Consider the following 26,690-nt stretch of genomic DNA (forward strand, 5'->3'; position numbering starts at 1 on the left):
ACCTTTCTTTCACCTTCTTGCACAGGGAGCACATCTGTGTGTCCCAAATGCTGTGCATAAGAAACTCAGGTTTCCTTCTTCTCCAGGATACTAAAAGGGACAAAGAACTTATACTTAGGGAGTTTGCTGACCCTCAGCTTCATTGCACATCAGTCAAAAGCTAGAAATAAATCACATTCAGTCACATTCTGCTTTAACCCTGCCCATACTCCCCAATTAATTAACCTAAAGTGAAAGAGTCTGCAGAGCCTCTCATCAGTCTAACTTGCAGGAGAAATTCTTCCCTAGCCACCAAAGCCTGCCAATAGTATTACAGAAGCACAAGTGCAAAAACTGTAAAAGAATGATTACTGTTTACTGCAAGAGATTTCCCTACAGAGGTTATGAGGAGACAGCCATCAAGACCCACCCCTTGCAAAGCATAGGCAAAAATCATCAGCCTCACTTCTTTATGCTTATCATTCCCATGCTAAAGTACAAAGATGGAAGATGATTGTGACCTAAAGCATCTCCAGGACAAAGCTGGAAAAAGGAAAGAACCGATAATGAAGAAGTATCCATGAGGAATTTACTGTGCCCAGCTGTCTTGTGCAGCTGGCCAGGAATAAGTTGTGAATTTCCAAAGCAACTACTGCAAGGAGTCCAGACGAAGGGAAAGATCAGGCTCTGAGAGCCTAAAATAGAGTCCTGATTGTAGGCACCCTCAAATTATAGACTGTGTTGGAAATGAATGACATTTCAAAGCCAAGTTGCTATAGCAAACCTGGAGGGAAGTGTGTGTGTGCGAGAGAGAGAGAGTGTGAAATAAAGCTTCCTGCTTGATTCACTGCTGGTAAATGCAAATTGCTGATATTGTTTTGTTGGTATATCTCCTGCATGCTATCAATGTCATCATTAGACACTCATGAACTGTGACTCACAACATATCTGACAGTTTTTTGTTTGTTTTTTTCCCCTTGAGCTCTAGCTTTGGGTTTTTCATGTTGTTGTACGTGTTCCTAAAGGGACAAATTCTGAAATATTTTAATCAGGAAACTCATCTGCTATAATCTGCAGAGGCCGGACATTTACAACTGAGAGATTGCTTTGACCCCAGAAGAGTGATTGAGAGATGGATAAATGAATTGCGACTTTAAATTTAGCCTGCATGAAAAAGAAAGCAAAGGAGAATGTTGTTTTGGGGTGAAAATCTAATTTCACTAGAGACTTAGGGCTTAATAGAGTCTGGAGCCTTGGCCTGCCCTACAGAAAAGAATATGTCCATTGGAACGGAGTTGAGCTTAGTGAACGTGAGGCCTCTCTGAGAAAAAACCTGAGAGCCTGCATTGATTTTCTACAGCAAGAGACTGCAGCATTCCCTCAAGTTAAAGTTAATTCTGTTTGATAGTGTTTATCTGGGTAAGACATATTGACATGGAACATTTTTCAATATAAGAAGATTAAGATTCCTATTTGTGACCACTGTCAGAGAGGATTCCAGCATTGCTTGGCTGACAGCAGGCAGGTAAAGCAGCAGCCAGTGAGAATTGCCTACCATTAATAATGTGGTATGTTTCCAGGTGTTGTCAGTGAATGTCACTCTGACATATTCCCTGAAGAACCCTCACTATCTAACTGACACAAGCACAGGTGAGATTTGTAATAATGTGCTCAGGAGTCTCACAGAAGGGTTTCTCACTCAGCTTCCCAGTTCTGCATCTGCTTCCACAGAGAGAAGCATTTTGACAGACCTCAGAAGTGTCATGTAAGATGTATCTTTTATCTTTCACATTTTCAGTGTTTTTCCTTGCTTGCTGTATCAGGCTCAACTATATCCAGCTGCTACTACTTCTGTTTTAGAGAGCTGTTTCATAACCAACTCTTCTTAAAGAGTATGTTGTAATGGAGATGAGATCATGGGAGACAGACACAAAGACCACAGGCTTTGGTAAGCAGAGAACGGAGACCTGAACATTTCTGTTCTTAAACTCAGTACAGAATGAAGAGACAAAAACAGAAAGTGCTTACTGTTCACTCTTCTCCTGTACTCCCTTACCCAAACCATTTGTGTTTCTTTCTGTTCTAGAAAATCACACTTCAGTCTTCATCCTGGTGAAGGGCACTGATGACAGATATTGTTTCAGGCTGGCAGTCCACATATCTTAATATTCATTTGCATAAACTCTGCATCCTTAAATATGTGCATCTACTCTTACACTTGGATCTTGGTGAGTAATGTCAAATATCCAGAATTTCTTCTGCCCTACCTTCTAACACTACTGACAAGGACTCAGACATCCTGTAACAGTAGGGTAAACAGCATTTTTGATACAATCCAAAATACACAGAGCATTTTTTAAAAAAAAGTTTGTATTTGGATGTCACTTCAACAAGAACTAGTTAATATACTTCCTACATTTTTTTAATGACTAAAAGAAATGTGGATTCTTAGGTCCTTTAGAGTACAGGAGATCTTTCAGGTAGTTGTAAGGCAACACTAACTCTGTAATTAACAGATAAAAATGTAGTAGCACTGTCATCGCATACAACTTTATTGATGTCTTGGCCTAAGACACTCAAGGCTTAAGACACACTTGGCCTAAGACACTCAAGACAGTAAGCATCATTCACTTCATAAACCTTTGATATCATATCAGTGTTTGCACACCAGATCAAATCCAAAAAGAACTCCTTAGTGGAACTGTGGATACAAATCAAAATTTCCATAAATGAAGCTCACTCAGCATTTTCTTAACTCATACCAGGTCATTGGGGCACTCTGAAACTTAAATACTTTTTTCACAGGCTGCACTGCATTTCACTAATAAGAAAGCATTCATGAAAAGTGCTGCTGTGCAATAAGACACATCACACAATGGCTCATAATGTGAGTGGGAAGGTAACAGACACTTTTCATAGCACAAATTAACTTGATGGTAATGAGTAAGCCTCTCTGTCAGTGATATCACAAATTAAATTATCTGCTATCTCAGCAGTGATGAGCACTAAATAAGAAAACTACAGGATTGCTTACAAAAAAGGACAACAAAAAAATACCAACACAAGATCAGCCCGAAGATCCTGAATCCTTGTGGCCTAGCAGCACTCCCTTAACTGTGATACCATTTGTTTGTAGGTAAACTGGATCTTCAGCATTATCTTAATTAAGCTTTTAAAATTTAATTCCTTTTTTTCAAAGGAGAGTATCTTGGGCACTACACAGCACGTTTCCATTAACAATGTAGCAGCTTCAACAGACTACTTTCAAGATGAACAGAAAACAACAACAAAAACAATTCTATCAGGCATGACCCCGTGGGGAAAGGCGGGAGACCTGTGCAACACAAATCCCTTGATAGCCATCATAAAACACAATTGATTTCCCAAGGGAAGTCTGCCACTGAGCAATTAGAGCTGCAAACCATGCTTTAAGCCCATGCAGTTTATTTCATTTAACATTACCTACAAACTCAAAGTTAAAGGCAAAAATACTTTGTATTAAGAGGTCCTTTTTTTCTTTTCTTTTTTTTTCTTTCTTGGGGGGTGAGGGGGGTTGTTTTGAGTTTTTTATTTGACGTATTAAGATGTAATTGATATTAGATTCCTTTGTTTCTTATGACTTTGAAAATAATTGAGGACACCAGTAGATTATTTTTCTGAAATGAGTTACAACAGAACAGGTTTGCCAACTGTTATAGCTATAACAAAACTCAAAGAGATTCCAAGGCAGTTTAATAATTAATCACATTAACTGCAGATGCAGTACCCTTACTTGGCACTTTTTAAAACTGCAAAATCTAAAAGACCCAAGACTGTAAATTATCCAAATTGTTAAAACACAATTAATTTTTAAAATCTTATAAATTCCAGTGAATCTTTGCTGTCAACAAAGACTGTAAAACAAAGAAAAGTGATTGATGTTGTTGTTTTTATTCTCCTCACCTGTCACATGGTTCTGCACTTCCCACTTAAATGCAGACTGTATAATATGCTACAAGTCATGGCTGGGAGATAAAGAAAAACCTGCAGCAAGTGAGCATAAAATTTCACAGCTCTCATAACACAACACTGATGTACTCTGTGAACAAATGATAAGGTTTGCGTTTATCATGTGCTGGTGTTTTAGCTGAAACAGTTTAATAACACTTAGCATATGATGCAGCCTTTTGCAGTTAACATGTTGTTGTAACCAAGCATGTAGATGCAATACACTTAATTGAGCAGTCTTTTGGCAAGTTGGGAAAACAAAAACATTGCTAGTGATCTGTCAACACTGTGAATACAAGTGATGTTAGAACAGAGATTTAAAATAGTGCAGATCTGAGCAGTTTGAGTCAACAGGTAAGCCTAAAACCGACAGTAGAGCGAAAAGTAGTAATACGTTCTCCTCTATTAGGATTTTCAAGACTATAATGTTTTAGCAGTCCTAGTCATCAGGAGCATAAAAATAAATGCATATATGTGTCCAGTCCTTGAGTATGCTGATGCTAACTTCTTTTATAAGATGAAAACTCAACAAAAAACCAAACCAAACCAAACCAAAACAGGTAACACATATTTGCCAGTGCCACCCGAGATAAAAAGGCAATAACTTTACCAAACAACAATAATTTCACCCACAGGTGTTGGACAAAGCTGTTTGGCTGTAATTTAGGGAAGATACATGTTCTGTTACATACATCAGAGAATAAAAGTATGGACTATTCTTACAAATAGTTCATAGTTTTATTTCCCTACTTAGTAGAAAGACCAAGATTCCTTGATATTATGGAGCCATGTTTCTTTGCATTCATGATGGTGAGTAGCAAGAGACCTTCTCTTAAATACTAAACAGTTTTAAGATGTTTTTTTGTTCTTGTTTAAAAAGGGACAACAAAATGATTCACTGATTGCCTCTGCTGGAAAGATTCTGCAGTAACTATTTTGTAAAATAATGGAACCAGGTGAACACTGGAAGAAAATGAAAACATAGACTTTATTGAGTCCTGACTAGAAAACTTTGAAAGTCTTGAGTAAAAATAGATTACAAGAATGATCACTCAAACATCAACATTTAAATTAACATTAAACTATACTCAGATATCATCTACTAAAATTGAAACATTTATAATTTTCCAGCCAGGGAATTAATTAAAATATTGCATGCTGTAGTAAAGTTATCTAAAGATTTAAGAAGATCATACAGACAAAGCGTAATAAAAAGCAAAAATATATATTTAACTAAACTATTTTGAATTTGTAAAAGCATCCCCAAAAATCACAAGTAGAAATAAAAGTTCCAAATATCCAGATGATTCTGAAAGTGGTTTTAAATTCATTAAGAAGTAGTTGGAACTTTGTCATGTACAATGACATTTACAGCCTAACATGTAGTAAACACCCAGTGATGAATGTAGTATGTTTATTATAGGTAAATACAGTTCCAAACTGTTCATTCATTCTTTCAATCAAAAGAGATTTCTATATTCTATGATACTGTTTCTGTCACATCAAAGTGCTTTCATTAATTTATGCAAATACAGAGCTGCTATCTACTAGATCTGATTTCAGTCACATTCATAAATGTGATCTGGACAGCTGCAAAGGAATACTAAACCAAAGTAATTGATAAAATTTTGACCAAAGACTTACCAGTGCTGACAGTTGATTGTTGGATTATTTGAATAATATTTATGCTTTTCTCTATCTTGTAGGAAATGGCCATTGTGGATTGTAACATGCAACTGGGAAGATGACTGTTCTCACTCATACATTTAAGAAACAGCTTAAAAATTTCAAATTTCAAACAGCATTTGAAATAAAGAAGGAAAAGGGAGGAAAGAATGAGACATAGGACTTAAAAGTGAACCCAAAAATACTTTTTCAGAAGTACTATTTGTCACATAATTGAATGAATCCTCAAGCAGGAGAGGTCAGGGATGTAACAAGCATCAGAACTATTTCATTTTATTCTCAAAGAGAAAGTTGGGGGGAAAGTACTTAATGAAAAAAAAAAAAAACTGCTGAAAAAACATGAACAAGTATAAACTGAATACCAAAAAGCCAGAAAACAAGGCTGAGATTCCATCAGTTCAAAAGCTATTAGCATAAACCTATTCGTTCCCTTCAAATGTTATGAAAATTTTCAGCTCTGGTCTATGATAAAGCTCTTTTGTAACAGTTCTATGGATTTAAAATATAGGTTTTAAATCTGCCTAGAAATTAAAAGGAACGAGGATGAAATATTACAACACGCTACTTAGAAAAAGTTTGTCATAGATAAAATGTCTTATTGATTCCATAGACCCTCTTCCTTTACTGAAGTCTGAAACACATTCTGTTCCCACTTGTAATTGTTGTTCGAGTTGTGTTTTGTCCTTAATTTCAGTGTAGATTTGGCCAGGAAATGTGCAGGTTCTCTCAACAAATTAAAAAGTTCTTTAGACTTGTTTTTACCTTTATTAAGAAAAAGTAAACTGAGTGCACAAACCCCTTTTGTTTCAGAAAAACAGTGGAAGCTATATTGCTCAATACTTAACCCCCAGGCATCTAAAGCTCAGTCAGGTTATGTTGGAATTGCTACTACTGTTCTTTTTAGTACAACCAGGTTCAGGAAGATTACATTACATATTTCAGTAGTTACTCACACTGTATGTGCCCATGTAGAACTGTCTCTGAAACTGTGTTCTCAATCTACCATGGACATATTGGAGAGTCATTGCTTCTGAAAGAGCCTTGCTGGCAACAATTATTAAGGCTCCAGAGGGCAGCCAAGGTTTCCCTTGATGTAACTGGAGGTAGCAAAAACCAGAGATACCTTCAGTAGCTCTGGAGCCATGTCACAGACGTGGTCTACCTTGAAATGTGTCTGAGTCCCATCAGAGCTGGGTATGCCAGACCACTGTTCCCAAGGTCAGAACATGAGCGAATGGCTCAGACTGGACATTACTAAAATTTTCTATATTGTGCAGGGAGTGAAACACTGGAATAATCTTTTTAGAGTGGTGGTTGATGCCCCATGTCTGTCAGGATTCAGGAGGCATTTGGACAATGCTCTCATTAATGTGCTGTAACTTTTGGTTATTCCTGAAGACGTCAGGCAGTTGGACTAGATGATCTCTGAAGGTCTCTTCCATCTGAACTATTTATTCTATTCTACTCACTCAGAGATCTGAAACCATCTTGCCATTATGGATAAAAAAAGCCCTCACCTACCATTCACCAGTATTCCAGGATATCGACGGAAGACAGGTACAGCCTAGACTTTGCTGTAAACAGATGCACAAGACACAATGTTAGCATTCATTCCTGACACATTCAGTAAGCTCTTCTGCTTTTTTGTAGATGACTACCTACAATAATCACTTTTACTTTCTAGCACAGTACTCTCACAGGCTGCATGGCCAAATCTGGTGTCACTCCTAGACTCATGTGGGCAATAAGCTCACAGGAAGAAATATCAACATTATATCTCACTTTGCAGAGCAAGGCAAAGAAAATAAATTGTAAATCCATATATGCATCCATGTTCTAGTTCCCCATGTTTTAGATTGGATATAAAGAAAACATTTTTTATGATCAGAGTGGTGAGGCACTGGTACACGTTGCCCAGAGAGGTGGTGAGTGACTCATTCTTGGAGACACTCAAGGTCAGGCTGGACCAGGCTCTGAGCACCTGATGGAGCTGTAGGTACCACTGTTTATTGTAGGGGAGTTGGACTAAATGACCTTTAAGAGTGCTATCCAACTCAAATGATTCTTCAATTCTATGAAAAGTATAGCCTCAGTTTTTCAGTTTTTAGGTTTAAATGTAATCTCATTCCAGTTATATAATTTGACATAGCAAAGTAAAAGCATTTATTTACATAAATTATCTATCATCTTGTTCCTATTTAAAGAAACAAAGACAGGATGCAAACATAATATCTTCAATTTCTGCCTAACTACTATTACTCCCATCTACACACATGCAATTTACAGCTATTATTGTTTATTTCCCTCAGAAATGATCTGATATGACACAACGTATCTCACCTTGGTGACTCACTTTTATTCAAACACAAGCTAATAAGATGAGTTCACACCAGCACCATTTATTCCCAAACAAATAGTTATAATTTGCCAAACACCTTTAGCAGCCGCACAGTTAGTTATGCAGGCATTCTGAGTCGGCAACAATTTTTTAACATTTGTTAGGCGAACCAGCAAAATACAAAACCCTGCTGCTATATTGAAGAGCAGTTAAGTATAGGCCAAGAACAAAGCATTGTGTTTATAAGGCTCTGCATAGTCCCCTCGTGAGAACTGATTGCTGCAGCTTGTCATCTCCTGTTGATATGAGGAAAAGACTGCATGGTGAAGAAAATGATGCAAGCCAGCTAAAAAATACAGATTTTCACCTGCTAGACTATGATGTGCTATTTATACTAGTATGGATAATGACAATAAGAACACATTCACATCCATTAATATTCGTAAATCTTATTGATAATTAAACATACTTCAAAATGTTAAAAAACTATGCATTCATGACGGATGGCTATTGTCTTTGGTTTTCTTACTTCATCAGTACAAGTGAAACAGCATAATTTTAAAAGATTTTTTCCCATATTTTTAGAAAGTTTTCATTCCTGAACACTTCTGAATTATGGATTGGCTTATAATAAACCCTTATAACCCATTCTATCACTTCACTATTTTACAATGTTGCCAGATTACTTGATTGCAACATGCCCAATAGTTAGTAACTAGCCTTACAGCTTAAATGAAAGTTGACTTCTTTCCTTATGAGAGCGCTTATAGCCTTCAGTCTTTTCCTTTCATTACTCAAATACATGCTAAACTCAAGATTAATCCTTGATGGTTTTTCTCATAACAAAACAGAAAGCTGCACTCAGCTTGAGTCCACAGTGGCCAACTGAAGGCTTTCTTTTCTGAGTAAATTAGCAATATAAATTCCACCCAGATGAATATATTTAGGTGTGTGGTGAGATCATTAACCTTATTATGCCACCCCATCTTATTTTCAAGCTTTCTACTAGTCTGCTGCTAATAGATATGTGTGCCAAAATTTTTGCCTACAAATGCATTTTCCTATAATGGAAATAGTCACTTGTGCTGCTATCATTTATCATTCATGTTTCTAAGGTGCCTCTTATGCTAACATGTGGAAGACATTACAAACATTTTGTAACTCCATGGAAGGAAGTGCTAGTGTTTCTGGCTGTCTGCTTGTTCCCATCTGTGTACTTGCAGCCAGCCAGGTCCTGCTGGCTCACTTCAGAGCCTTGTTGTTAAGGGAATATCTTGTGACACAGAAGAAGTTCCTGAATTCTACAAAACTGTAGTTCAGTTTGCTGTCTCATGACCTTCTCCAGTGGAAATTCTCTTTTCTTCATGCTAGCTTCTCAGTGCTATATTTAGACTCCAACCTTACACCTGGTAGGAAAGGCCCTAATGCACAGTCGCACCTGAAGGGACTTGACAAGATTATGCTGCAGGGAGACTGATGAGGATTTCAGCCTGCAATGATATGGCTTTGAGTTCTGGCAGATAATTACACAACTGGAACTTCCTGGGATCCTGCTATCTCTGGTGGATGTGTACATCAGTCACTTGCAAAATCCCACTATTCCAGGTTGTTTTCCTCTGTCACAATATTGGATTTCCAAAACTTGTCCCCTATCTAAGGCACCCTCTGGGGGGAGCACCTTACTCTTTTCTCTCCTCACAGCACAACCCCATACTATCTCATTAAGACTGGTTACCTGACGTGGCCTTGTGACTCACTATAACCCACTTTAATTAATTTGTTATTTTCATGTCCTTGATGCTCTTGGTACAAGTAGACAGTATTCTCTGGAAACATTTATTTCCTCAAGTCCTGCCACACATGTCTGTTAGCTACTTCTTTGTACTACTAATGAGTCTAAACAACACCTTGAGGCGAATCTTGATTAGCATGTTAATTAGGAAATTTCTAGCAGGCACTTTGGGTGACAGCTTACTCCCAAACATCAACAATAAAATGTGCCCAGATTGAGACATCAGGCTGAATTATAAAGATGGACACATGGAAATGCTTGTCAAAAAAATCAATGCCTCTCCCTATTCCATGTCCCTCTCCCTCATTTCTCCTGTAGTGCAAGTGCTTTAGAAAGCAAATGCTTGCACAAAAGTAGTCAGGCAGTGGCTTCTCAAGCTGCCTCCAGTAACTGTTGGTCTTTCTCTTCCTTCTCTTTACTGCGTACACAAATGCAGACACAGGACTGAGAGCTTTGAAAAGTAGACTTTAAGCACCTCCTTGCTATCTGAGACCTGGTCAGTCTACACTCCAGTGACGGCTACGGGAATATTTCCAATGGTTGCAGGCTTTGAGTAATGCACAAAATGTGTAAAGTCAGATTATGAAACACAGTCTGCTCTTCTGCTTTGCAGTTCTTAGCTGATGTAAGGCCTCTGCCATTTCTCTTTCCCCTTATCTCATTGAGCTGAAAGATATCAGGAATAAATTGGTACAAAGCACCAAACTTCCAGTACTGTTTTAAATGAGTAAGGTTATCATGTCCCACTTCAAACTAAGATATACTGTTTTCCTCTCCTTTCCCCTCCTTCTTCCAAAACAGACTGAGAGCCAAAAATGAAACTGGGCCCATAGTGGTTTAAGTACTATTTATTTATCCTTAAAAAAAACCTGCCTTTAAAGTTTCTTGCTTTGCTGTGCTGGAGCTGAAGCTCATTCAGCACACATCCAGTGCACAAGTAACAGTGATGAAACATAGTTGCAATAAGAACTAATCCCTAGCTGAGTGAAGAATGCTAATTTTTTATTGTATGTCGGTTAGTGAGGAAGAGAAAATGCCCATTATTGGTCTCAGTTGAATTATTCTTCTTTTCAATAAGATTTTTTTAATATGGATGGATTCTCAAAGTGTCCCAGTTCTCTCACATAATTTCTTACTGAGCAGTGCTTTAATCTGGTATTAGTTTCAGTATTTTCAAGGGGGTTACACAAAGTACAAGGACTTTGCAGATAACTCTGTAGTAAGATTACACAAAGTCTGAGTGTGATACTATCCCAGATGTCTAACCCTGGAAACACTGCCATGTTTGTCAATGGCGTATTATAAAAATACCTAATTAAACTAGAGCTGGAGGTTTCTTACACAACATAACGAACTGTGAACTGCGGCATCTGAAAATAGAAACAGCACTCATCCTACTGTTTCTGTTCCAAGGATGGTAATCTTCAATAAGTAGTAACTTTACAAACACAGCCAAAATCGAAATTTGCCCATCAGAGATCCAATACATTACTCCCCATCAAATGGAAATTTACCTTTATTTTTCTATCCCATTAAGACACCTTGAGCGTGACTATCCCTGCCCCCTTTCTGTCCCCATTTGCCTCCACAAAGGACTGCTTAGACAGACAGCTTCGACTAGACTGAAAACATTTAGGAGGATAATATTTGTTAAAATCTTTGTGTCAGAATCTAGCTGGTTATAGGAGAGAAGGGATGAAAACAGTAAAACCTGAGGTCTTCTACTGTGGTTGGGATGCATTATTTTTACCCTTTTTTTTTTTTGATCACTTTTCATTAACCTCATGGATTAGGTCAGCATCAACACAAAACTCATTTTGACAACTTTAACTCACCACTGTATAACAAAGAAGCACATTGAGACCAAGAAAAATCTTGCAGCAAAATGCTGACGCAAAAGGGTATTTTTTGCTGATGTCTAGCTCAGTCAGTAATTCATTCTAGAGGCAATAAGATACTTGGCACACAGGTAGAGGGGCATATACAGATAGAAAAGATTTGTGTTCAGACCGACGAGGTTACTGAAGAAAAAGCAAATAAATTCTGATTTTTCAGTCTGAACATTTGAAATTCTAATTCTGTCGTCAGTTCAAGTGGGTAACCTTGACATTAAATAAAGTAATTATTTTATGAATCTCACCTCTATTGATTTTTTTTTCTTAATCTTAGAGTAATGACAAATATGCCTAATATCTGAGATAGAGCACTTCTACACATTAAAACATTTACATGTACTGTTTTGACTGTAGACATTTCTAATGTAAGAAAAAATAAAAGAGCAGAAATAAAAAACTTAAATATTATTGACTTTACTGCAAAGGTATTTGCATACTAATTCTGAGCTCCAGCCCACCCCATACGAAAAGAAAAATAGCAACTTAATGCTGATTTAGGAGAAAAACATGGGATTTTTTTTTGAGGCAAAAACTGGAAAATGAACATGTCATTACTACAAATTCACTGAAATGTAGCTCCAGGGAATACAAATATACATAAAATATAGGCATTGGAATAGTATAGTGGCATTAACTTGAAATAAAATCACTTCATTTGAAATCCTAATTAATTTTAGAATGCATCTGGAAGAACTGAAGTGTAGAATTAATATAATTCTGTATGCTGAGGATTCTTTCAGTATTCTTTCACAAAAACATTTTTCCTCTCTCAGAAGCTGTCCAGATTTTCCTTATTTTTCCTCTGGGGAAAAAATAAAACAAAGAAAACCAGAAAAAAAAAGACATTTCCTCCTCTTCCAGTGCAGCCCAACACACATAATGAAACAAAAAACATGGGTTTTCCCCTTAAAGACACTTATGGCTTTCTTGATCTCAGCAATCTTTAGGAAATGTGAGCAATGAGGAGTGTAAGTTATTAAGTTTTCTGTTTTCTTGCTCTTCATATACTTGATGGGAAACTATGAAGAAATGGAAGGTGGAATAATTGCTTTCCTAAAGAAAACTGACCCTAAGTTTCACCCAGGCTACTTATTCAGTGATTTGTAGCAATTCTTAACAAAGTGGGGTTTTTCGTTTGTTTGTTTGTTTTTAACTATGCTTCACATGTTATTTGTAAGAACAGCCTATTAGTGTTGAACTGTAATAGCATCAAGTTATGTGAAGTGAACATTCCAGCCCTGAAAACAAGTGTTTTTGCATTAAGGCAAACATGCATGTGTGGAATGAATTGTGTAATCACAATGCGTGTTGCTATTCACAGTTTTATCTGTTCTGTTGTTCGGTTTCACTAAGGTGAGGAAGAAATGGTAAAGTGCTTATATGTATGACACAGAATCAAAAAGCATTCAGGTGACTACAGCCTAGTCAATGTGTTTGTCAGTGCAGAACAGTTAAAATAAGGAGACTCTGGATATTGGTTTGATTGCTCCTAAGGCATACAGTACATTTTTGTTTCAGACTACTTGGGCCTAATCCAAAATCCACTGAAATAAGTCTCCTACTGATTTCAATAGGCTTTGGTAAAGGATAGTGTGGCCTCAAGCCTGATTGCCTGTTGAGAGGGCAGTAGTGGATTATCCAGTAGTTTAGGAGTACTGAAAATTTCACCTTTTTAAAGTATTAGATTTATAAACATGTGGGTGAGAACTCTGCCATCACCCACTCAGAGCTGCAATTACTATTCCTTACATCTTAAGAATCTTAAATACAGTTTCCTTTTGCCAACAGGGTTAATAAATACCCATGTTCTACAAATTTCATACTTTACAACTGCAAGTGAAAAGATTATGACAACACTTTACTTACACAGAGTATACCATACAGCTGTAGCGTGTTTAGACACAAGATCTTCATTATTTTTTTTTTAATTAGCAGAGGGAAAAGGGAAAAAATATGTTGTCTTGAAAGGATTGTATTATTATAATCACAACATGTATTTATCAAATTATATTTTAATTTACAGCCAGTAACTTGCAGTTATTTGAATATACCCCTAATTAATACACAATACCAAATAACCATCTTTCAGTATGAGTGATACAGTGTTACTGTGCTGAAATTCCTCACCAAAAATGTTGGGGCTGGATTAAAAAATGCATATTTAAGAACATGCTTGTTTTAATGAAATGGTACCCAGTGTACAGACAGACTTGCTGAAATTCTGTAATAAAGAATATTATTTATCACTATGCCATTAGTGGTACTGTATAATGAAATATTGGCTCTGTCCTTGACTTTGTTCTACAGATAAGAATTACAATTTGTGTTGGAGCAGACCAACTACAAAAGCCTACTGAAGTTCTCCTCCTTGTTGGCATATGTTTTTTGTGCTGTTCTCTGTAATTACTGTGTCCCTGGTGTACGCTTGAAGACACCAGAGAAAAGAATGGGAACAAAATATTTAATACTAAACCCTCAAGGTGAGTACACACACGTGGATATGCATAAATCTCCTACTACTTCATAGAAACCTATGCCTACACTGTTGGTTGGTTTTGTGTGTTTGTTTTTCAACTTATCATCATACAGAAGATTTCCGTGTATGGCAGGAATGCTGCAGGGACCACAGCCACAAACAAAACAGAACAAACAGACAACAACCACACAAACAAAACCTACAACTGAAACCTGTGGAAACAAACAAACCTTAAGGTTACTTTCTAATTTCAACATCATACTGAACAGATGGAGCAGAAAACCACTTCCCATGTGGGGATATCTTGACTGTCGTTGAAAGGCAGCAAAATATTCTAGCAATCTTCAGATAGCATTTGTCTCTCAGGATACTTTAATCCACTAACACTGATTAAGAAGCCCCCAACTACCTATAATCAATGCCAAGGTTGACACTAAACCAGATGTTCATTCAGAGCCAAAAGTGGTGGTTTTGAGGCCCAGCCGATACCAAAAGAACACCTATTAATTACAGCACATATTTATGCCAGTGTTTCTCCCAGCTGGAATACAATTCAGTGCATTTTTCTTTGCACATAACACAACAGTTTTTAATAGTCTACAGGGAAAGATAATATACTTACCATTCTCTTCCTCCTTCACTCTCATTTGAAAAACATTCTCCAGGAGAAAACCACACAGTATGTATAGCCCTGTGGGCTTATGATGGATGCCTTCAGTATTATCAACACAGAGGTATAAAGAAGCTGTCCTATTAACAATACCCATGTAAATTCAAGGACTTTGAGAGTCCTATAAATACTAATCCTTTGTTTTCTTTCCAGTCTGCCCCTTTTCCACTTGAGATTTGGCATGAATATTTAAACTCAAGCCAGAGTAGAAATAAAAATGACTCGGGATCTTTCCAAGAGGAACTTCCATGTTCTTTTGTGACAAAGTTCATTTTTTTTTGTTTTGTTCAGCTTATTTCACTATCATTTTTTTCTGTTCATTTGAACAAGCAAACACCCATAGGCTGCCCCAGTAAGAATATTCATCAAATATCACTGAATCTCAAATATTCAAATGTTCCTTTCCTTCATGTTGCTGTTTTATGTGAACGCATGTTTTATCTGATACCAAACTATTTTGCTGTTGTTGGTTTTTTTGTGTTTTTTGTTTGTTTGTTTGTTTTTAATCATAAAAACAGTCTTCCTCTCAGCCAAAATTCAAATCCCGTATCTCCAGCTGCCACTCAAGCTGTTACACTCTCAAACTCATGATTCCTGTCATTCAAGCAACCTGGGGGTGGCAGAACATCCTCACTGCTGCTATCTTGACCCTTGTAAAGCCAGCAGCAGTGTTCTCAGCACAACAGATTAACCTGCTACTCATGCTCCTTTCTGCCTCTGGCTGCATCTGACTTCTTGTCTCCACTATGTAATAAGTAATTCTTTACTCACTTCAAAACCATGTCAGCCAGCAGCTAGATTTCCACCCCCCCTTACCCAGAAAGATGGTTTGGCTCTGGATTCGTTTTTACCTCAGTTACTGAAGTTGAAGAGGAAAACCTTGGATATACAACTTCTTTCCCACTTAGGCATTCGCTGCAATAAGCTCAGTTTCCAAATCAATGACCTTGGCACTCATAGGGAATGAAATGAAGTTGTCACTGTCACTGTCTGAGCCAAGTGTCCAGAGACAGTCTCTCCAACAATGTGGAATACAGTTTCATCTGGCTAGTAAATTGGGATATTCTTCTGAAAATATAAGCAATACTGTATTGAAAATGTCAGTAAATCTATTCCCTAAATTACAGCACCCTTAAGTAATAGGGATGTGGTAGTACAGAAAACGCTAATTAAGCAAGTATCAGAGGCACCTATTACTGCCTCCCACATTAACGCTTCATTAGGGAACTTCTGAAACTGCTCTTGGACTGGAATAATTGCCACATGAATAGGCTCTGGAGAGCATAAATGACAATAAGAAGTGCAGGACAGTACAAAACACAGGCTTAAATACTAATCAGTCTTAAACATACTCTAAAAGTTTGTATTTTGTCTTCAAAATATAAACATTGAGAAGGAAAAATTCATATTTTCTTGATAAAAACAAGCTACAGCCTTAGGTGGAGAGTTGTGCTTTTTTATCTCAGACCCCCCAGAGGCAAGTCAAATGGAGTAAGACACGTGAATGACAGTTTTGCTTCCTTATGATTTTCACACACGCAAGCTGACAGTAGGACTATACGCATGCCTGACATCTTACCAATGTTTGTCATGCTCTCCAGTAACAAATCTCTGACAAACAGCAACCAAAGTAGCAGTGTTTTCACAAAAGATGACATGTTCATCACAGTATGATGAAAGTTTTGCATAATCGTAGTATAGAATGAAACTTGACTAAATACATAGTTGGGCTGTACCAGACCAGAAAACATACTCCATGAAACTGTTCTCTTCTGCATTTGTATGAGTTCAGAGACTTGTGTTCCATTTGTTTGCAGTCCACTGAACACTTACAGCTTCTCACAGCAAGGTGACAGCTTTGAGTATAGAGGTTAACACTGTAGGGTAAGATAGACCGCACAGATCTTAAGTAGATGGACACTTTCAACTTATTACCAAATTCTGTGCTTAGACAATGAATAACCTCCTTTCATGCCTGTAACACATTTGGAGCCCCAAAGTACATCCAAATAAAAACTAGATTCCATGGATTTTGCATGCGTGAATCAACTCTATTCTGCATGGAAGTATTTCTTGCAAACTCTTAGTCAAAACTGGATCCACAAGTTCCACTTTCATTTAAAACTCCCTCATATTGGATAACACTTTATGTTAAATCTTTGCCATGGGAAAAAGAAAAGAAGAAAAGCAAGAAAGCCAACATCAATCTATAAACTACTACTTAGATATTTTGATTAGATTCTGAAAGTCAGCATACACTTGTATAAAATACTAATAGACCACACAGATCTTCTTTAAAAAGATCTGCGTGTTCCATAGAGGGCAGGTAAGAAAGGTTATGAAGGCTAAAGCTTTAATGCCTTGACATTTTTTTAATATTCATAAAAATAATGTAGACATATGCCTGCTGAATCCCATACCTAGGCAGTCTAATAGCATGCACAGTCTCCTGGTCACAAGATTAGCATTTAAAACTGACACAAGACTAAACTCTGAAAATTCTTGGGAAACAGAAGAAAAATGAATATACCAATCAGCCTCTGTTAAAGTATGATAAATACTCAGAGAAGGGAAAGTTTTTCAATGCAATAACACAGCTATGTATTTATACATTTAGTAAACACGTTTGGAGGTTAGGAATGTTTGGGAAAATATTAAAATGAATGACAACTCTGAACACATCTTACATTTGGAGATACTTAATGAAGGTGCTGCGGGGCTGCCAAGTCCAGAATCTCTTTACTCAGTGTTGGGCACCTTCTGCACTGTGAAGATGAGTTCTATCTGCAGACAGCTCCTGATCAATCCTTCTGGTGTTTCAGAGGAGGGGGAGTCACTGGGACATATCTTCCCCTGGATACATGTCATGGCAGAGGATGTGGCCTGAAAGCTTTCAATAAATGCAGATTTAAATTTCTGAAGCTTGCACGCTACTTGGATGGACACGCCAGTAAATACAGAGGCAGAAAAAGCCAATTTAATATCTCCTCTAATTATAAGATAGATCTCAGCAAACATGTTCAGCTTTCACCCGTTACACTCTTAATGTCACAACTAAACCTCAAGATAACCATCATTATGTAACACACACTGAGAAAAATGGCCATTGTAATGGCTCTCAGTTCCACCCATACAGGCTAGTCTGCTCACAAAGGCCTGAGCAGGCCATGCAATGCACACCATGCTGGTGATGAGACTGCATTCCTCAGCAAGGCAATTAGAGAGCTCATATATGACACTGTATTTTTCATTATTTAAAACAACAGATAGTACTCTTGGGTGAAATGAACTGCAATCGTATATGAAGCATATTTGTTTCTCCTTCACCGTCCTAACCAGAATAGTGCACTCATGGGAAAAATGGGCATGTGTTTTCTACGTGTTCACATGTAGAAAAAGTAAGATTAAAACCCCCTGCAAACACTTGGGAAAACAGGGCATTTTACATATAGACCAGATAATTAACGGGTAAAATGCCTTACAATTTGGCCTTTCCTTGTGCATTCCCTTTGTAAGAAAACATATATGAAATCAACATATTTAAAATGACTTTCCTGTTTCTATAACATGAAGGACATTTGAGAACACAAATATGTAACAGTTTTCTCAATTAATAATGTCTACTCCCCATATCATTACATGACTGAAACAGGTTCTTAAAACTTACTGTGAATGATTCACTTAAACCACTGCTGAGCCAAAAGTAACAAAAAACAGAACACTTTCCATCCAATATGGCACATATTGCTTGAGGAACTGAAACCAGCAAGAATACTGCAAGGACAGAAAGGGTAGCAGCTTCATCCCTCCAAGTCTAGCCCTCCTGAAGACAGGGAGATGGATATTACTTTTGTTCTGCTCTCTGTGAAACTAAATTAGTGCTCTCCAGAGCTGAACATGCTAGAAAAGGGGAGACTACTCACTAAATGACATATAGGAGCTGAACTGCTTGCTGGTGCCGTGTTGTTCAGGAGCTTGAAAGAAAAGAACTCTGAATCTCATTAGAACATAAACAAAGCAAACTTCTGATATAGGAAAAATCTCTGACCTGACAGTTCAAATAGAAAAAGATACTAGTCCCTCTGCGTACATCTTCACTGGGCAAAACCTCTTCAGGACTGCTTTTAGATCAAGCAGCTTTCAATGTCACCTCTGGAGACAGCAGCTTCCTGCAGCTGGGTCCCTGTAACAGGTCTCTTCCTTTTCTACATTCAGAGGCTTGGCTGCACGTCTACTTCTTACTGTCTAATTTGCCTTACTGCTGCAGGGTCCAAGCTATGTGAATCAGTCACACACAAGCTGTGCTTATGCACCATAATATTTCCTACTGGGAAGCATGTTTGGGGAAGGCATCATCTCTTCCCCTTGGTAAGGTTTGAACCAGAGTGTTGGATGAGCCTAGATGAGGCATACAGACAATGCCTGCAGTCTTCTGAACTTAAAAAAAAAAAAAAAAAAAAAGACAAAACCAGCCAAGCAAAACCAAGCAACAACAAAAACCCACAGAACTAGAAACAAACAGAATGGATGTGTATGCCAGATCTGCTTATATCAATACTAAGGGCCATTCAGGACCTTGAGATTCTTGGTACTCTCTATTCTGGCTGTTCTCCTGCCAGCACAGTAAGTTTAATTGGCGTGCTATTACATGCCAGGGGCCATGCTGCTAATCCATAAGAACGTGGCAAAGACAACAGAGTTAAGTTCTAACACTACAAGCAGCAGCTCTTACTCATTAGATGCTTTACAGCCAACGTTGCCTGAGAGAAGGCTCATCCCTCACAGAGCTGCAGCACAGCCCTATAGCAGCACAAAGTCATCCTACTGGATATAGTCATATACCATCACAGCAGCATGTGACTTAGTACAGACATACACAGAGATTTATATACCAGACAGATCTGTAATACTGGGCAATAACATTACCCAGTCATCTCCTGTCTCTGTTGTGAAATTTGTCTGTGAAGACAGAGTCCCCACGGTAGCGGAAATCATGCCACACAGATGCTGCTCTATGCTTTTTCAATCCTTTTGTTGGTCTTTAATGTGCTTTTGTTCCTCTGCATGCTGCAGAAGAGAAATGAACAGCTGGTGATTGTCTCCAAGTTTATACCTGGCTTTTATTTAAAAATTTCACAGTGTCTCCAATCTTCCCAGCAGACTAAAACAGAATGAAAAGCCTGACTTACAATACACACTCCTCCTGTGCTTCTGTACCTGGCATTTTGACTGCAGGTTGCTGGATTTCCCCTCTCCAGCTTTACTCCCCAGTGCCCTTGCTTGCTTGCTAGATGCATTTTGAAAGCATCCAACTGGACCACTAACAGATGGCCTGCTGTGACTTCAGGCACCTGTTGAGCCAGGTGTTTCCATATTGAAGCTATTACAGACAATTCAATCCATGCTATGATGCTTTTTGAGATGCTAATGATTGCTCTGATTTAAAGTACAGCAGCATGAAGGTTTTAAAAGCCATATGCCATCGCTACTATATAGAGAAAGCCAACTACTCAGTGTAAGTAAATGTACTCATAGAAAACCAATAGAATAAGACAATTTGCATCTGTATAACCCATATTTTCTAAGTAGATATTTTACAATGCTATTTATTCCTAACAACTAGAAAATTATTAGCCTGTGGAAATGGCAGCTCTGACCTCCTGAAGTTTCACTTTGCTATAAGAGGAGACCCCAGCTCTCACACAACTCTTTTTAAACCTGCTATGAACAATCTCTAAGGTTGGATCCACCAGAAGGCATTACAACAGATTGCCCAAACATCTCATATTTCACTGCCACTTCTTAGTGACCCACAAAATACCAGCTTTACTCACTATGCATTGCATGATAAAACAAACAGTCCAGTGAAGGTAGTGCAATTCAGGTTTTCTAAATGTATGTACTGGGACAATCCTTCACATGCAGTGTTATCAGCACCTACCAGCAAGCAAATTGCAGCATTTAACATATTAGCTAGGAAGAAAGGGGACTGGGGAAGAGATCCTGTTGCCTTTTCCTTCAGTCCTGCCCTCTCAATTTCCACAGAAAGTTTCTGGAATTTTCCAGTCCCAAAATTCTGCAAGTTGCAAGGGAATCAAAAGAGCGTATCCCCATTGGGTTTAAAGAGTAGCAAGCAGAGTGAGGGTCCACAATCAAACACGACAGAACAAGAAGTAAAACAGTCTCTGTACATTTATTTGCCATTTGGACACGGGTAAGCTTGCCTATAAGCTGAAGTATACGTTGTAAGGTTTGAGAATTGCATGAGATTTATATCATCACCTCTGGTAAGAATAAAATACTGTGTTGCACTGCAGACTGTGTAGCATGGTTTTAATTCCCTAAACAGCATAGTCAGCAGGTAGATTCCCAGCATCATTTGGGAAAGAATTTGGAATCCAAGAGAGGTGCCTGGGGCTAGCAGCATCGACAGCAGGTGGTTTAGCTAGCAGCCAGTGTGTCTCACTCTACTGTGCTTGCACCACAGCTCAGAGTGGCTCTGTGCCAATGAATCAAACCAGCTCATTACAGTGCAAAGGGGAGACACTGGTCTAGCTGAGAAGACAGAGTGTTTCACGTATTTTAGTTAGTAGTCCTGTTCTTGTTGTTGCTAAATATTTTGCAGTGTGGAAGGCCAGTAGTGGGAATGCAAAACAGTTCTTAAAATGTATAATGAACTTATGAAATTACTCAAACAAAGCATTCAGTTTCCTGAGGGTCAGTGGGATTCACATCTGCTTTTTTTTGCTGTGGCAATTCGCTCACCAGTCCTGCCTCCTACTCACTTGTGGGGAACACGAGGGAGCAGCTTTTCCCAAGCAAGGCCCTCTTCAAACAGCTCTGGCTTGGCAGACTTTAGCATATTACCAGGATGGCCAGATTGTCATTACTGCCTGAGAGCAGGACTGGCGGGCAGTGTTCCACACCACCTCTCCTTTGCTTCTGCTCTGTGGTGACGTGAACTGAAAATCTCTGTTCACTCTCCCCTGCTTCTATCTCTACCTCTCTGCTCTTGTTTGCTGCTAGTTGAACTTTCTGTTTCACTGAAGCCCTGGCACATTCTCTAGTATGCATGGTTTTTAGGCGTAGAATACACTGAATCTATAGAATCTGACAACATACCCATATTCCATCCCTCCCCATTACGAGAATCTTGGTCAGCTCCTTTTTAGCCCTGCCTTTCCCCTGCCCAGCAATGCTAAAATCATATCAGTCAAGCAGAATCTGAAATGAAAATCTGGACCTGTAAAAATATTAATTCAGTTAGAGAAAGGCAATTTTACAGAAAAATATTCCCAGCTGTTAATTTTTGCTATAGCTGTGTTATGTTATCTCATTGAAATTTAATAGCTAAAGGGTTATAAGAGCCTAGAAACAGACCTAGCATCTGTCTTTTTTTAATGTCTCAATTATCACCACAGTAATTTAATGGTACCGTGTTAGAGAATCATCATTGACATGCTAATGAATGGCACCATGTTCACTTACATTAGCTCTATTTTTAAGAGGTTATAGGTTGAAGACAGACATTTTATGCTTCAGATATCACTGAGGCAAGCTGTATTGCATTCATCTCATTTCACTTTTGCAACACAAATTACTTATCTTAAAAATGTTCACTGAACAGTGAACTACAAATGGGTTAAACTGTGGTCAATTACAATTATGTACTTGCTTCTTTAGATCAAGATAAGTAACACAAGTCCTTTCAAACCATTTATTACTTAATTTATCTGGCAGCATTTACTGTCGAAATTGTGTTCAGTTTGTTTTGTGTTGGTTGGTTCTTTTTTCACAAACAGATATGCCCCTTACTATTAGCTTTTTAATTGAACTGGTGTGCTTTATTATGAAAGCTTTACTGTTCTTCTCATTTCACTGAACCAAGTTTACCTATCAATATTTTTCTCTCATTTACTCTGCAGAAATTCTGTTGCTAAGAAGTCCCAAATCTATTATATCTAAATGATCACAGCAATTTCTATAGTAAGCAATGCAATACTGTACACTGAGCTATTTATCTGCAGGCTTTTCAACACATAGTATATGAATTTCTATAGACAAGCAATAAGGAATTGACTTCACAAACATAATGGAACAGCCTTCTGAGATCAGCTAAGTGCTGGTGTTATCATCAGAATTAATTTTGCATGAAAAGCTGCAGTCTGACAATAATGTGAAGGGATTTTTTCACTTCAGCAAAATTAGCACAAGAGGGGAGAATATAAATAAGAATAATAATCCTTTTAAATTTAATATGAACGTATTCTTGAGAACCTTTTAAAAATCATTTTATTCTATCAACACACATCTTTTCAGCAGTTCCACCACAAAGCTCTGTTCTGCCATGAACAACTGTAGAGGCAAGGCTGCAGCAGACTCGGGTGTGGGAATCAGCCCCGATGTCTCAGTGCCTCTCCTGGCTTTTCAGTCCCATTCACGTTGCCAGATATGCAGAGGAGTATACTTGAAGTTGTGTAATAAAAAATTAAGCTTTCTAAGTGTATTGTTGGCAACATAGTCATTACAGGGAGCATTTCGTTACAATACATCCCTCAGAATAATATCTCCACTGTTTTTAACTCACACAGGGAGGACGCAATCGCACCTTGGAGTCCTCAGCCCTTCAGACAGTGGTCGTTGCACCCCCTGGTGTCCACATTTTCCATAGCAGCATATAAAAATTAAAAAAATGATCATTTTCCTTATGCAGCTTCAGCCTTGCTCCGGGGATAAAAAAGCCTCTAAACGCCAATATGGTTTTCAGATTTTCTCCCATTTGATGCTTACTGCTTTTGTGTTGGGATTGTTACCTCCTCCTATGAGGGAGAAAGATATAAACGGGACCTGTGTTTTAATTCTAACCTGTCCGGGATAGTGAGGCAAACAGTACTCTTAATCTCTCTGCCTGCCATCACCTCTCATAGGAAAATGCCACAGTATGTGGCACTGATCTTCTTGTTACTGAGACACTTCCTTGGCCAAGAGCCAGGCTGTCCCTCTGTGGCTGGGCTGCAGCCTTGTAGGAGTGCTGCCATTAATTAGATTTGTAATCGCACTGAGGGAAGCAATGAGGGTGGTGGGTGAAAAAAAATGGTCATTCTATTAACTCTTTCTTATCTGCAACCTTGGGAGCTTATAAACTGCATCACAGACATAATTATCATCTGCTAAGTTCCAGATATCTTGGAAGTTTTACTCTGAGAAATCCCTTCCAGTTATCTGTCACTTAAGTAGGCTGCTGTATTCATTCTCTTTCATAAAGAAGTAACCCCTTCCATAAAGCCATCAGCCTTCATTTATTAAGAAATATGGAAGACTTTCCAAGCCAGATCATGCCACAGCTTTGTCATATAACAACATGCTGAGAAATGAGAAAGTGAATTAAATTCCATCAGGTTACTTGTAACGTCTCTTTCAGTGGAAATCCTATGGATGCTTAGTACACCTCCATATTTGCAGAACAGTCTATTTTCTGTCTGATATTTGTCTGACAAGGGATTTGAGGCAACTTTATTCTCTCCTCTCCTACTCTGCCCTTTTGTAGTCAGAGGACATAATTTGCAGAGTAAGTTCCAACTGAAAAATTAATGGAAGGTTGCCTAGGTGAGATTAGGGCATAGTCTAGTGAATATTTTTCTGTAGTACCATGTTGATTGCTTGAAGGTGAGCTTGTAGTACCCTAACTGGCTATAACTGGTTTATATCTGCTCATGCTCCTCTTTGTTAACCCACTGTGATTGTGATCTTGGTATCAATCACCAGAAGGATTGCAGCTGTCCTCACACAATTTAAACGTGAAAGGTAATACATGGTTCTTAAAGGAAAAACTATTTATTGCAGGAGGAATCCAACCTAAGTAATTGTAACTGAAGACTTTGAGATATATGGCAGAGAACAGAAATGAATTGTGATCAATGTAATGATCTAAAAATGGTGGATGATGCATTCAAAAGCAACTTGTCGAAGGGTCTTCTCACTTGCATTTTTCAGGGCTAGGTTTATAGTAGTATGCACGAAAATTCAATGAATTAATTTTCAGAGTGACCTGGTAAAAGGTCCTTAGCCCAATTCATTGTTTTCAATAAGTAATTTTAAGTAGATAAGGAGCCTTTCACCTCCAGGTGACTGCTTGGGTCGAAGGGCACTGAAAATCACCAAGAACATTTCTAATTTGGATCAATAATCTCATGAGCTACAAGAAGTAAATCACCATTAGAAGGCTGAACAGTATTGGGTTAAATGAAGTTCAAAGCTTCATCTTGCCCCAGGGATTATATGTATGCAAGTGACTAGTTAGGACATACCTAAACAAAACTTTGGTCCAAACTCAGATAACAGTTTTTCCTTTTCTTATTTTTTTTTTTTTTCAATTATTAACAGTTTTTGTGGAACAAATGGGAAGTATGATCAGAATTACCACAGGAGTTACTTTTTGTTTTGTAGGATGTAGATAACAGTAGTCCCTTTCTTACAGGATCCCTAGCAAATATAAACTGCTTTAGATAAACACTAGAATGGATTTAATTTTTTTCAGAATCCAAGTTCAGCAATGATGAACACTCATCACTGCATTAAATTTAGTGGTGAGTACATATAGTATTTAAAAGAGATAAGCTCTTTAAATCTTGCAATTCCATATGCAGAAGTCACACATATTGATTTCTTCAACTTCAAACCTGGCAACGCTTATCACAAATTTCAGCTTTTGTGGTCTAAACTCATTACTACTTGTACTATCAGGTCTATTAAAAGATCTCCTGCATGTGACAATATTCAGCTCCCAACAGCAACAATAAGAGTCAAACACTCATGTTAGAAACCCCAGGAACCTCAGCTCACCTGAGTGTTGAAGTCCTGAATATTATACGAATGATCAGAAGCTTGAACTTAACAATTAACCTTTCCCACTTCCTTCTCTGAGAGAATATGCAGTGGCTGTAGCAATGTGCACTAGTGGAATTCATTCTGCAGTCTTTTTTTTCTCTGCAAGAGGGATTTAGTACAAATTCTGTCTTATGACTTCATGTGAATCTAGATTGCATATACCTATGCCCTGTACTTAATTGAAAATGCAAGTCAGAAACATAAATGGTTAATTTCAAAAGAAAAAGTACTAAAGTAGCAATGACAACCAGAGCAACAGTGGCCCAGGCACAAACCAGGAGGCAGGTAAATATGCTTAGGACTACTTTCATTTTTCTCTGCAACAGAGCATGTAAGCAGTGTTCTCTGTTCCTAGGATCAATACTTGAACACCTCAACCTGCTGTTGAGCTAAACCATCTCCAGTTCTTGACATTAAAGTAAAGCCTCCTATAAAATACTTATATGTTTCAAATGTCACAAGTACAAAACTCCCTAAGATTGAGCCCTGGACGACTGCTCTGGCTCTTAAGGTGTTAACTGCATTATGGTTTGACTGAAAGTAATGCCTACTATTTTATTCTGCTCATTCATGACATCAGGAGAGGATGTTGGTGGTAAGGCAGCAGAGGTTGAACCTCCCCAACCAGTATTCCATTACATTTTGTTGCCTAATGACAGAAGGCAGCAGGGCAGTCTGACAAAATGGCATCTGATGGTGGAAGTACAGATGAATCAGAGGTGTGGAAATGAGTCTCTTCATGCAGAAAAAATTTCACCCACTGATATTCATTGACACTTGCTGAACAATTATAGAGACCAAACAGTGGATATGAGCACAGTGAAGTGGTGGGTAGCATGTTTCAGCAGTAGTGACAGTGATGTGAAAACCACATTCCAGACAGCCATGCACAACATTCACACCACAAAATGAAGAGTGCCTTGAGCAGCTCACCCATGCAAATTGGCTGACAGTGGTAACTATGATGAAAAACAGCATTT

General features: G+C 38.1%; 1 long non-coding RNA gene across 1 annotated transcript in view; it reads right to left on the reverse strand.

Annotated features, from left to right (window-relative positions):
- Positions 1 to 5,610: 5,610 nt before the first annotated feature.
- Positions 5,611 to 26,690, reverse strand: part of LOC112532333 — a 55,309-nt gene continuing 34,229 nt past the window's right edge. The window contains exons 3-4 of the long non-coding RNA XR_003074928.2: positions 7,174 to 7,226; positions 5,611 to 5,743 (exon numbers count right to left, since the gene is read on the reverse strand). This is a non-coding gene — a long non-coding RNA (uncharacterized LOC112532333). The remainder of the gene's footprint in view (positions 5,744 to 7,173; positions 7,227 to 26,690) is intronic.

The sequence above is a fragment of the Gallus gallus genome, chromosome 4 (genome assembly GCF_016699485.2).
Source record: "Gallus gallus isolate bGalGal1 chromosome 4, bGalGal1.mat.broiler.GRCg7b, whole genome shotgun sequence".
Classification (NCBI taxonomy): Eukaryota; Metazoa; Chordata; class Aves; order Galliformes; family Phasianidae; genus Gallus; species Gallus gallus.